Below are 14,700 nucleotides of genomic sequence, written 5' to 3'. Positions count from 1 at the left end.
CAAATAGACCAACTGCAAGACACATAATAATCAGAATGTCAAATATCAAATACAAAGAGAGAATTCTGAGGGCAGCAAGAGAAAAGCAATGCACAATGTATAAGGGATACCCAATCAGATTAAGTGCCAATTTCTCATCAGAAACCATGGAGTCAAAAGACAGTGGTATGACATATTTAAGATACTGCAAGAAAAAACTTCCAGCCAAGAACTTTATATCCAGTAAGATTGTCTTTCACAAATGAGGGTGAGTTTAGAATATTCACAGATAAACAGAAACTGAGAGAGTTTGTAATCAAGAGACCAGCTTTGCAGGAAATACTAAAGGGTGTGCTACGGCCTGAAAAGAAAAGACAGGAGAGAGAGGCCTGGAAGAGAGTCTAGAAATGAATATTATATCAATAAAAGTAACTAAAAGTGTCAAGAGTGGTGAAAATTAAAAATGACAGATTGAACCCAAATATTCAGGAATAAACTTAACCAACTATATGAAGCACTTATATTCAGAAAACTACAACTCACTGTCAAAAAGAAATAAAAAAAGACCTAAATAATTGGAAGAACATTCCATGCTCATGGAATGGAAGACTAAGTATCATTAAGATGTCAATTCTACTCAAACTGATATATAAATTCAATGCAATTCTGATAAAAAATTCCACCAGCATTTTTTACATAAACGGAAAACAAGATTGTCAAATTTATTTGGAAGGGTAAGGGGTTCTGAATAGCCAAAAACATCTTAAAAAGGAAAAGCAAAGTTGGAGGACTCTCATTTCCAGACTTTAAATCATATTACCTAGCAGTGGTAAAAACAGCATGGTACTGACAAAAAAACACACAGACCAATGGAACTAAAATGATGGTTCAGAAACAGACCCTCACATCTAGGGTCAACTGATTTTTGACTAGCCTGACCACCTAGCTCAGGCAGAACAGTCCATTCAACAAATGGTGCTGGGAGGAACTGGATATCCATAGCCTAAAGAGGGAAAGAGGATCCCTTTCTCACACTTTATATAAAATTAATTCAAAATGGATCAAAAACCTAAATATAAAAGCAAGAACCATAATGCTTCTAGAAGAAAATGTAGGAAAATATTTTCAAGACCTGGTAGTAGGTGGTGGATTCTTAAAGGAGATAAGAGGACTGAGATGGACTACTGATGTTTAAAGTATTTAGAAATTTTAATTAGCTTTACTGTAAAAGTGTGGAAATATACAGAGCTGATGGTAATGCATTATGAATGGCCCGTGGCTGAAAAGGGTAGTCTAGGGATGTAAATGCTAATATTAAGAAAGCTAGAGAATTACCTAGGGACTGAATAACACAGTAAACCCAGAGGTGGATTAGAATTGTGGATGATGGTACAGATGCAAGAGTGTCCTTTGTGAGCTACAGAAAATGTACATCACTATTGTAGGGTGGTGGAAATGTGGAAAAGCATGGGAAAAATATAACAGGAGTGTCCTATGGAATGTACTTAACAGTAATAATGTAATATTCATGCATCAACGCCAAAGATACACTGGATTGATAATGGGGGAGTATTGAAAAAGTGTGCCAAATGTACACTATGGATCTGGGAATAATCTGATGATATTATCTCATAATCTGTAAGAAATGTTCCACCACAGTGTGGTGTTTGATAGAGGCATGTTGTTTGGGAATTCTGCACATGTGCATGATTGTTTTGTAAATTGACAAATTCTGTCATAAAAATATATTTGGAAAATAATAATAGGGTGGGTTGGGGGGGGAATACACCAAATATAAGATAAGGACTATAGTTAGTATAAGATTTTGATGATATTCTTTCATAATTTGTAACAAATGTCTCACAACAATGCAAGGTGTTGGTGGAAGGGTGATGTATGGGACTGTTGTATGATATCATGTATGTTTGTTTTGTAAGTTCACAACTTTTACTATACGCTTGTTTATGTATGTTCATGTATAAATGACATACAAACAATAATAATAGGGTGGGTTGGGGGAAAATACTTTGGTTGGCAGTAATATTTTGAGGATACTCTTTAATCATTAGTTAAAAATGTTTCACAACAATGCAAGGTATTGTGGTAGGGTGAGGTATGAGAGTCCTGGATGCTATGTGTGTTTGTTTTGTAAGTTCACAACTACTACTATACATTTATTGTTTATGCATGTTTATATATGAGTGATATATTTCAATAAATTTTTTAAAAAGACAGGCAAACAGCAAGCAGACGTTAAGCAGACAACGAGAATAAATGAACAGACATGAGGGCAGAGAGAGGGGAAAAAGAGATGTGATATTGTGGCATTTTCAGGACCTGGAATTGTCCTCAATGATATTGCTGAGACATATGCAGGACATTATGTATCTTGCCAAAACCCACTGAATGGACTGGGAGAGAGTGTAAACTACAACATAAACTATACTCCATGCAGTGTAGCAATGCTCCAAAATGTAATTATCAAATGCAATGAATGCACCACACTAATGAAAGAAGTTGTCAATGTGGGAGGAGTGGGGGGGTATGGAGAGTGGGGTATATGGGAACCTCTTATATTTCTTAATGTACCATTTTGTGTGATCTATGTATCTTTAAAAAAAAAATAATAAACATTTTCAAAAAAAAAAAACACGAGCAGATGAGGGAAAAAAAATAACTAGCAACACAGCAAGAAAACAACAAGCAGACAGTGAGCAAAAACAAAATAAAAAAAACAAGCATGGAACTGATGTGGCTCAAGCAGCTGGGCACTGACCTCGCACATGGGAGGTCCCAGGTTCTGTTCCCAGTGCCTCCTAAGAAGAAACAAGCAGACAATGAGCAAAAACAGTGAGCAAACAGACAAGGAAGCCATCTTGGGGAGGGCGGGGAAGAGTTGATGCACTGCCCATCTAATTACTTGCCTTCTTCATGAAGGTCTTTTCTGCCTAGCTGTACCATGGTGATTGTTCCTTTATTTTGACTTCCTCCAGCATTTATGCACTGGTCTTCAAATACAATTATTACTCACTTGCTTACAAATATTTTGGCTTGTTTACTCTCCCCAAATGGTCTAGAAGCTCTTAAGGAGCTGATTCTTTTGTATAGTTTAAAGGGCCTATCCCTTAAACCTTGTAGGCAAAATATGATTGCTTAGTGATAGGGGGTGGGTGGTACGGAGAGTAATGATCAGCTTCTTCATGGCTACACCTACCTTTGATATTTCCTTTTGCTCTACAATTTGGGGGCTACAAAGATGAATAAAACAATTCCTGTTTCTGAGTGTTTATAATCTACTGAAGAGATAAGATTATTACATAAATCATAAAGTCATAAGTTACACACACACACGCAAAGATACAAAAATCCCATTTGCTGACTGACACCAGAGCTAAAATATCAGAACACTAAGGAAAAATGTCATGAAAGAGGCAGCTTCTGATACTGGCATGGAGAGAGAACAAAGGCAAAAGATAATTTAGAATTTTTCTCCTATAATATAAAGGCAAGGAAGGCATTACAAAAAGTATAGCAGTGTAAAATGCGGAATATGAGTGAATGGATAAATGAATGAATCAATCAATAAATCCAGTCATCAAGCCAGCCAAGCAGGAACCTTCAATATATGTACGTATCTGAGAGAAGTGACACACTGAATCCTGGAATATGGTCTGGATTTCTGGTCTTGAATGTTGTGAATGGAGACTCCTACTCATCAAGGCACATCCTGCCCAACCTCAGGAGCAGGAAAGCACTGCTTTCTTCATATTTTGGAACCACTTTGGCTCATCCTTCTTCCCCCAACACTTGATCACTTAATACTGAGAATCAAAATATGAAAAATCTAAATTTTATTTTATTAGATTTCTATGCAACAATTTTCAACTACATGTTTTGTAAAACGAGTTAAATCTCAATTAAAATGGTGATTTATCCTTTTTCTCTTCCAAAGAACAAAATAATCCCAATTCCAAAACCCCAGATTTCCATGCCTTTTAAAAACTAAACTCTTACTTTCTATTTAAATATATAGAGGAGGCGGGGTAAGATGGTGTCGAAGTAAATGCAATCTCATCACCTCTCCTACAAAAAACCAACTGAGTGGGGACAAAATCCTGACTGAGTGAGCTGTTTTGGGAACCCACAAAGCAGAAGGCCTTTGGACACTGATCTGGAGAGTGCGACAAAAACAGTGATTGCTCAAGGTAAAACTGCAGGTTTCTGGAGCTTCTGCCCAAAGCTGTGTGAAGGCTAAACCCTTCCCTTAGGACTGGTAGTCACGGCTTTCCCCAAACACCACCGGTCACAAGATAGCATTCCCCGAGCCCTGTATTCCCCAAACCCATGTTCCCTGATCCCCACGTTCCTCGAACCTGCATTCCCCAAACCCTGGCACTCCCTGAATCCCGGCATTCCCAGAGCCCGCTGGTCTTAGACAAACTCCGCGAGTATGAGGGTTCTGGTGAAGGGTGCAGAGGGGCCTGAGGACTGTGGGTTCAGTTGTCTGATCCCCCCTTTTTGAGCTTTGAGGAGCATGCCAGCTGACTTGGGGAGAGGCTGGGAAGAGAGGATAGGTGAATCTGCTGAGAAAACCTGATTTACCTAAAGGCCCCGGGATAGGGAAAATTGGTCTGGGAGAAGGTGGAGTCAGGCAATTAACTAGTCCTGTGTAACACACCTAAGGGCTGGGGACAGTAGGAAGTGCTTGGTAAGCTTCCAATAGCACAGTTAGGGTTCCCAGCAAGGTGTGGGTGTTCTCTCTCAAAAAGACTGAGTCATTATTTTCTACGGTGAGTTGGTTCACCAGGTTCCCATTTGAATCTTGGAGGGGAGCTCTCACACAGGCTTCCTGCTGCCCTGTGAGACAGGGAAGTGAGGACTGGAGAAAGGAGGAAGGACAGATTCCTAATCAGTTTATTCAATTACAAAGAGAACTCCTTGCTTGAGGGCTCATTTGGGTTTTTTGTTTGTTTGTTTTCTTGTCTTTCCTTCCACTTTTTCCCCCCACACCCACCCCCTTTTATTTTCTTTTTTTCTATTAGGTGCTGCTGGCAGTGTTTCTTGTTTGCTGTGCTACCTCATCCTCAATTTTCTCTTTTCTGTGTGTACTGATTTGGCTACGAAAGCTATCTCCTTTCCTTTACATCTTTCTAACTTCCATCATCTGTTGCTGCTCTTACATTCCACCTCTCTGTTTAGCCCCCAATTTTTCTGGCTTTTTATTTCTGACACCTCTATTCTGTTTTCTATCTTTTATTAACTCTTTATGTTATTGTTCTTTCTTTTTTCTTTCCCTCTCTCCTAATCACACTGGCTTTTTAATTCATACTATATTCTTCTCTATACTCAGTTTTCTATTTCATTGTAAGTACTCCACTTTTTTATTCCTATAACTCTACACAGCTTATAGGAGTTTAATATTCATTCTCCTAGGTCTTACATGGTTTTTTGCTAACATTTACTACCAATATTATTATTACACTTTTTCTTTTCTTACCTCTTTTGCTTTCCCTGGCCCTAATCTTTTTACTTCAAGGGAACTTAGACAACAACAAGGAAATAGAATAAGAGGGGAAAAGTGTCAAAGAGAAGATTTAACACATACACACAAATAGCACCTAAATAAAACCAGAGACTAGACAGAGAAGCTAATCAACTGAACAAATCCATTAAGATAAAAGGATGACCAGAGAGACAAAAAAAAGAAAATACAAACCATACCAATAATCAGGAAGACATGTCCCAATTCTATGAACAAACTAAAAACAAAGAAGAGGAGCAGAACATTGAACAACTAATCAAATCTCTTGAAACAAATATCATGGACAAAATTAATGGCATGAAGGAAGAGATTAACGATATTGAGAAAACACTTGGAGAGTATAGAGAAGAAAATGTAAATATACACAAAAAGATAACAGATATGATGGTGATGAATGGAACAACCCAAGAAATCAAAAATACACTCTCAGGAAATAACAGCAGATTTGAAGAGGCAGAGGAAAGAATTAGTGATGTGGAAGACAGTACATCTGACATCAAACGGATAGTAGAATTGATAGATAAAAAGACAGAAAAAATCCAGCAGGGACTTAGGGATTTGAATGACAACACAAAACTCACAAACATATGCATTATAGGAATCCCAGAGGGAGAAGAGAAGGGAAAAGGAACAGAAGGGGTGTTGGAGGAAATAATGCCAGAAAACTTCCCAAACCTACTGAAGGAGATGAATGTACATGTCTAGGAAGCACAATGCACCCCAAACAGCATAAATCCTAACAGGTCTACCCCAAGACATATACTTGTCAAATTACCCAATGCTGAAGACAAAGAGAAAATACCAAAGGCAGCAAGAGAAAAGAGAACCATCACATATAAGGGAAGCTCAGTAAGATTAAGTGCTGATTTCTCATTTGAAACCATGGAGGCAAGAAAGCAGTGGTATGACATAGTCAAGGTATCAGTACTTATAGGGTGCCTCCAAATACATGAGGCAAACACTGGAAAAACTAAATGAAGGAATAGATCCCTCTACAATTATAGAGGGGGACTTTAATAACCACTATCACCATTGGACAGATCATCTCAACAGAGAATTGATAAAGAAACAAAGACTTTGAACAATATATTAGAGGAGCTGAACCTAATAGGCATATACAGAACATTACATACAAATACAGCAGGATATACATTATTCTCAAGCAAACATGGATCATTCTCCAAAATAGACCACATGCTAGGGCACAGAGAAAGTCTCAATGAATTCAGCAAGACTGAAATCATAAAAAATAATTTCTCTGACCACAGTGGAATGAAGCTGGATATCGGCAAGGGCCAGAGAAGCAGTTAGGCACAAAGATATGGAAGTTAAGCAACACACTCTTAGATAAACAGTGGATCAAGGAGGAAATATCAAAAGAAATAAGTAAGTACCTAGAAACAAGTGAAAATGACAACACATCAAAACTTATGGGATGTAGCAAAAGCTGTACTGAGAGGGAAATTCATAGCCATAAATTCATACATCAAAAAAGAAGAGCTAAAATGGAAGAACTGCACACTTGGAGGAATTAGTAAAAAAACAACAAATTAACCCCAAAAGAAGAAGAAAGAAAGAAATAACAAAGATCAGAGCAGAACTAAATGAAATAGAAAATAAGACAGCACTAGAAAAAATAAACAAAACAAAGAGCTGTTTCTTTGAGAAGATTAATAAAATTGACAAACCCTTAGCTAGGCAAACAAAGAAAAAGAGAGAAGATGTAAATACACAAAATAAGAAATGAGAAAGGGGATATCACTACTGACACCACAGAAATAAAGACTATCATTTAAGAGGATACTTTGAAACTCTATTTGCCAACAAGAAGGACAATTTACAGGAAATAGATAAATTCCTAGAAACACATAAGCAGCCTACACTGATGAAAGAATTGATTATCTCAACAAACAAATCACAAGTAAAGAGATAGAATCAGTCATTAAAAAACTTCCAACTAAGAAGAGCTCTGGGCTAGATAGCAGGTGAATTCTACCAAACATTCTGGAAAGAACTAACACAAATCTTGCTTAAACACTTTTCAAAAAATTGAAATAGAAGGAACACTGCCTAATTCATTCTATGATGCCAACAATACCCTAATACCAAAGCCAAATAAGGACACCATAAGAAAGGAAAATTATAGACAATCTCTCTAATGAACCCAGATGGTAAAATCCTCAACAAAATAGTTGCTAATCATATTCAACAACACATCAAATGAATTATACACCATGACCAAGTGGGATTCATTCTGGGTATGCAAGGATGGTTCAACATACGAAAATCAATCAATGTAATATACCACATGAACAGACTGAAGGAAAAAAATCACATGATCATATCTATAGATGCAAAAAAAGCATTTGACAAAATACAGCACCCTTTCTTTTTTTTTTATTTTTTTATTGACTTTGTAATAATATTACATTAAAAATATATATATATGAGGTCCCATTCAACCCCACCACTCCCACCCCACCTCCCCCCCCCCCCCCCCCAGCAACACTCATTCCCATCATTATGACACATCCATTGCATTTGGTAAGTACATCTCTGGGCACCTCTGCACCTCATGGTCAATGGTCCACATCATGGCCCATACTCTCCCCCATTCCATCCAGTGGGCCCTGTGAGGATTTACAATGTCCGGTGATTGCCCCTGGAGCACCATCCAGGGCAGCTCCATGTCCCAAAGACGCCTCCACCTCTCATCTCTTCCTGCCTTTCCCCATACCCATCAGCCACCATGTCCACTTTTCCCAATCCAATGACACCTTTTCTATGTGGACATTGGATTGGTTGTGTCCATTGCACCTCTATGTCAAGAGGAGGCTCAGATTCCACATGGATGCTGGATGCAATCCTCCCACTTTCAGTTGTAATCACTCTAGGCTCCATGGTGTGGTGGTTGTCCTTCTTCAACTCCATCTTAGCTGAGTGTGGTGAGTCCAATAAATCAGATTGTAGGTGCTGGAGTCTGTTGAGGCTCAGGACCTGGCTATCACATTGTCAGTCCAGAGATTCAAATCCCCTAAATATATCTTAAACCCCAACACTAACTGCAACTCCAGCACATTAGCATGAAAGTCTTATGAAGAGAGATCCCATCTGAGTCCAGATTCATCACACATAAACACCAGTTCCAAAGAGGGGCCATCTGACCTGGTAGTTAACCCCATCTGCCATGACCATAACTCCCATGGGTCTCTTTAGCCCTCAAAGGAACCAATACCTGGGGGTTGTATCTGCTTTATCTGTCTCTCAGACTCTACAGCACCCTTTCTTGATAAAAACACTGCAAAAGATAGGAATAGAAGGACACTTTCTGAACATGATAAAGGGTATTACATGAAAAACCCACAGCTAACATCCTTTACAATGGTGAAATTCTAAAATCTTTCCTTCTAAGATCAGAAACAAGACAAGTATGCTCTCTATCACCCCTCTTATTTAACATTGTGTTAGAAGTACTTGCTCAAGCACTGAGGCAAGAAACAAATATAAAAGTCCAAATTGGAAAGAAAGAAGTCAAAATTTTACTATTTGCAGATGACATGATCCTATACATAGAAAGCCCTGAGAAATCTACAACAAAGCTTCTAGAACTTATAAATGAGTTCACTAAAGTCTCAGGTTATAAGATCAATGTGCAAAAATCAGTAGCATTTCTGTACACCAATAATGAGCAATCTGAGGAGGAAATCAAGAAAAAGTATCATTTACAATAGTAAATTAAAAAATCAAATACGTGGGAATAAATTTAACTAAAGATGTAAAAGTATTATACACAGAAAACTACACAACACTGTTCAAGAAATCAAAGATGACTTAAATAAATGGAAGAATATTCCCTGTTCATGGATCAGAAGACTAAATATCATCAAGATGTCTAATCTACCCAAACTTGTCTACAGATTCAATGCAATCCCTATAAAAATCAACACAGCATTTTTTAATGAGCTGGAAAAACTAAGAAATTTAATTGGAAGGCAAAGAGGCCCTGAATAGCCAAAGACATATTGAAAAAGAAAAATGAAACTGGAGGAATCACATTACCTGACTTTAAAACACAGTACAAAGCTATAGTGGTTAAAACAGCATGGACACAAGGAGAGACATACTGACCAATGGAACTGAATTGAGAATTTTGATATAGATCCTCGAATATACAGTCATCTGATTTGACAAGGTCACCAAGCCCATTCAATTGGGGAGAGAATGGCCTTTTCAACAAATGGTGCTTGAAGAATTGGATATCCATATGCAAAAGAATGAGAGAGGATTTCCATCGATACCTTATATAAAATCAACTCAAGATGGATCAAAGATCTAAATATAAGAGCCAAGACCATGAAGACCTTGGAACACAATGTAGGGAGGCATCTCTAGGACCTTGTAATAGGAAAGGGCTTCATGAACTTCACACCCAAAGCATGAGCAGCAAAAGAAAAAATAGATAAATGGGACCTCTTCAAAATTAAAGCCTTTTGCACCTCAATGGAGTTTGTCCAGAAAGTGAAAAAACAGCCTACCAAATAAGAGAAAATACTTGATAACCATATTTCTGATAGGAAACTAATATCCTGCATATATAAAGAAATCCTATATCTCAAAAACAGAAAGGCAAACAACCCAATGTGAATCAAAACTACAATGAGATACCATCTTACACCCATCAGACTGGCAGCTATTAAAAAAACAGAGGACTACAAGTGTTGGAGAGGGTGTGGAGGAATGGGAACCCTCATTCACTGCTGGTGGGAATGTAGAAGGATCCAGCCATTTTGGAGGACAGTTTGCCAGTTCCTAAAAAAACTACCTATAGATTTGCCATATGACCCAGCAATTCCACTGCTGGGTATATACCCAGAAGAACTGAAAGCAAGGACACGAACCAATATATGCACACCAATGTTCATAGTGGCATTATTCACTGCTGCCAAAGGTTGGAATCAACCCAAATGTCCATCAACAGATGAATGGATAAACAAACTGTGGTATATACATACAATGGAATACTACTCAGCTGTAAGAAGGAATACAGGGAAGCAGACTTAGCTCAACAGTTAGAGCATCGGTCTACCACATGGGAGGTCCACAGTTCAAACCCAGGGCCTTCTTGACCCATGTGGAGCTGGCCCACGCACAGTACTGATGCACACAAGGAGTGCTATGCCACGCAGGGGAGTCCCCCACGTAGGGGAACCCCATGCACAAGGAGTGCACCCCGCAAGGAGTACGCCCCATAAGGAGAGCCACCCAGCACGTAAGAAAGTTCAGCCTGCCCAGGAGTGGCGCTGCACACACGGAGAGCTGATGCAGCAAGATGACACAACAAGAAGAAACACAGATTCCCAGTGCCGCTGACAAGAATAGAAGCGGACACAGAACACACAGTGAATGGACACAGAGAACAGACAACTGGGGCAGGGGGGAAGAGGAGAGAAATAAATAAAAATAAATCTTAAAAAAAAAAAAAGGAATACAGTACTAAAACATGGGATAACATGGATGAATCTTGAGGACCTTATGTTGACTGAAGCAAGCCAGGCACTGAAGGACAAATACTACAAGACCTATCTGATATGAATTAAGCAAATCAAGCTGTCTCAGAGAGCTAGAGACTGGAAGATAGGCTTACAAGAAATGGTGGGGGGTGGGGAGGAAAGTTGTGAGCTGACTGCCTACACAGGTGAAATCTATGATAAAGCAGAGATAAAGTAGTTGTGCAGTGAAGGGATAAGACGGGGGCATAGGGATACTATTGGGTGGGGCTTTACAGGCTTGAGGGGGCTAGAGTTGACAGGATGGGTCAGATGGTCTATGGAATTGGGGTGAAGGTTTGGGGGGAGGAGGTGAACACAGGAGACTGTCAGATACATGGTTGAAACTATAATGTTGAGAAAACTCTTTAGAAAGTATAATAAGGGTTACTGGTCTAAGGTCTTTGACAGGGGGCATCTGGCAGAGTATACCTGGGGCAGGCTTCTAGAGAGTGTGTGTGCTCATCTTGTCAGAGTGTGTTCTATCAGTGGGTGCAGACCCAAACAATGATGGGGGAAGGTGTTGTACCCCCATCCTGGGGAGGCATGATGTTCTCAAACAGAGAGGGTGTCTCTTGCGAGAGAAGAGGGTGTCTCTTGCAGCATGGGTGGCTCCTAATGGGGCAGGACTGACTAGCGTGTCAAGTCCTCAGCATTGTTGCAAGTATCTATGAATCTTGTCCTTCATGCAGTAAAGCTTGGTTGTCACTGTGGGCCCCAAGGGGACAGGGAGAGAGGAATAGAATAGATGGAAAAGGGGGTAACTGGGAGGCAAAGGAAGTGTTTCACAAGATCGTGCAATGATGGATATAGGCCATGTTAAATTTCACCAAAAACTTACAAAAGTGTATATAGCCTAAAATGTAAACCATAATGTAAACGATAATGCATCCATGGTTAGTAGCTATGTTTCAATATCTATACATGAGCTGTAGCAAATATAACATCCACATGTAAAAAGATCATTGCTGGGGAAGGGGTAAAGGGTTTGATGTTGGGTATCTAGAAGTCCCATATATTGTATATGTGACTTCATTGTGATCTAAAACTTTTCTGAAGACATAATAAAAAATTTTTTTTAAAAAGTATGTAGACACTGAGGAGGAACAGAAGAGACTGACTTACCACTGTACATACAGGTCAACACCTATTACAGTGATGAAAGGCAAAACATCAAAAACAAAGTTTTATGATATTTTTCATTTTCTAATACCCCAATTTATTTTTTACTTTTAGTTTTTCTAAATTACTATGTATTCTCTTTCTAATCTTTAAACCTAACATTACTATTTCATCTTTCTATTAATTGAATTTGGCAATATATTAGGCTTCATTTTTTAAGAAGTTTTGGACCACAGAGGGGTTCAACTTTGGCAGGGGAGGAATGCTGGTGTGGGGTATTATTGATGGGGGATGCATGGGTGGGAGTGAGTTCTCAAGGTATGCATATAGGATATATAAATATGTTCAGATATTCATTGGGTATTGTCACAGTAGGTAGAATCACACACAACAATTGAGGGAGTGCTGAGTTCCCTTCCGGGAGAGCTCTGTCATATTCCCCAATGGATAGCAACAATCCCCCAAGTGCAAGGGCAAAGACCAGTGAAGAAGGATGGTCCAATGATGGGCCCTTGATACTGATGACAATGCTTATGAGCCTGTGTGCTTGAAATTTCAACTAGGCCTAGAACTTCAGGGTGCCTAAGAGTTACCTCCTGAAAGCCTCCATGTTGCTCAAATGTGGCCACTCTCTAAGCCAAACTCAGCACGTAAATGTATTACCTTTCCCCCAGCATGGGACATGACTCCCAGGGATGAGCCTCCCTGTCGCCGAGGGATTGCTACCAATCACCAGGTGGTTATGCATCTTGAAAAAGCCCTTGAATAAAAGGGGGAAATGGTAAAGGCAAATGAGTTTATATGGCTAAGAGACTTCAAAATGAGTCAGGAGGTAATCAGGGGGTCGCGCATCAGCAGGATCCCAGAGACAGCCAAAGTAGATGCAATCCCAGGTAGTGGGGCTCCTGAGGGCCACGGAGACACACAGGATCTACTGTAATGGCAGATGGTGTTGGAGTTCGGTGCCTTGCCAGTGGGCTTTATGGTGTGCTCCTGATTGTGACAGAGTTGGACTCAGATGTGACCTCTCTACACATGCCTCTTCTGTCACGTTTATTGAACCTGGAGTTGACGCTGAAGTTGGTGCATGCTCAGGAGACTTGATTCTCTGGACTGTCTATGTGCCAGCTGGGCCATGAGCCTCAGCAGAGCTGCAACACCTACTCTCCGGTTCACTGGACTTGAGCAGGTCAGCTAACTGGGAGGTGAGGATGGTCAGCCACCACACCAGGGAACCAAGAGAGTCTATAGCTGCAAGCAGGAGAATTCCATCCATCAGCTATGTGGGATCTAAGGCCCCTCTCAATTTAGAGGTGGAGTGAATATCACCATCCCAGAGTCCACAGGATGGAGGAATAAAATATGGATTAAAGTGACTTACTGGTATTCTACTATAGAACTACTGTGACTCTAGCAATGGAAGAAATTTTATCACTGATGTGGAGACAGTGGCCACCGGAGTTGCTGAGGGCAGGGAAAGGTAAGAAGAGGTGCGATATAGGGGCACTTTTGGGATTTGGAGTTGTACTGAATGATATTGCAGGGAGAAATGCAGGACATGATATATCCTGCCATAACCCACTCAGTGTACTGGGGGAGGGTGTAAACTGCAATGTAAACTATAATCCATACGGTACAGCAGTGCTCCAAATTGTATTCATCAAATGCAAAAAATGTGCCACATTGATGATGGAGGTTGTTGATGTGGGAGGAGTGGGGTCGTGTAGACTGGGGTATATGGGAACCTCATATTTTTTCATGTAACATTTTGTGTGATCTACGTATCTTTAAAATAAAAGACATTTTAAAAACAAACAAAAATAATAAATATATAGGGAACAAAAACATAGACACAATATTTTAATGCTATTTTCATAGGATTGTTTTTTAATGAGGAAGGGGTAGAGGAATAGTCCAATTGCTCAACTAATTTTTTATAATCTAATCTTTTTATTTTTCAACTAATTGCTTTGATATCATATGGTGATGAAAATAAGAGAAAAATTACTTCTTGTTTCTAATAATTTTAAAAGGCTACTGTTAAACTGATCTTGTAGATCTGTTTTTATTGACTAAACAAAGTAGTCTATGACATAGGGTAGAGTGTGAAAAGCATGCATGATATGATCCTATTATAGAAAATGAGGTATATGAGGTTGATACACTGATGTCTAGAAAGATGTTCAACAAATTAAAAGTAGTAATCTACTCTTCTAGTATATGGGTAGTAGAATTTTAGATGATCAAAATCTTCTTTCTTTATACTCTTCTGAATTGTTTAAAATTTTTACAACAAGCTATTCATTTTATGAGGGAAGAGAAGCTTCAACTTCAACACTAACTGGTAAAGTTATTTCTTTAAAATACATATATGCTTGAAATCTTTCAACAGATAAAATTTAACAAGAAAAATTCGGATAAAACTTGTATGAGCACAGAAAAAAAAAGAAGGAAAGGTGATAAATGTTAAAATTGGTTCTATTTGATTGATGATTTTTATTTTCTTCTTTA

The 14,700-nt window shown here is 39.0% G+C and overlaps 1 protein-coding gene across 4 annotated transcripts in view; it reads right to left on the bottom strand.

The window, feature by feature from the left end:
* STK33 (serine/threonine kinase 33) overlaps window positions 1-14,700 on the bottom strand; it is a 240,177-nt gene that overhangs the window by 93,137 nt on the left and 132,340 nt on the right. The window lies entirely within an intron of this gene.

Source organism: Dasypus novemcinctus, chromosome 10 (assembly GCF_030445035.2).
Source record: "Dasypus novemcinctus isolate mDasNov1 chromosome 10, mDasNov1.1.hap2, whole genome shotgun sequence".
NCBI lineage: Eukaryota > Metazoa > Chordata > Mammalia > Cingulata > Dasypodidae > Dasypus > Dasypus novemcinctus.
This window is presented reverse-complemented; position numbering and strand designations above follow the sequence as displayed.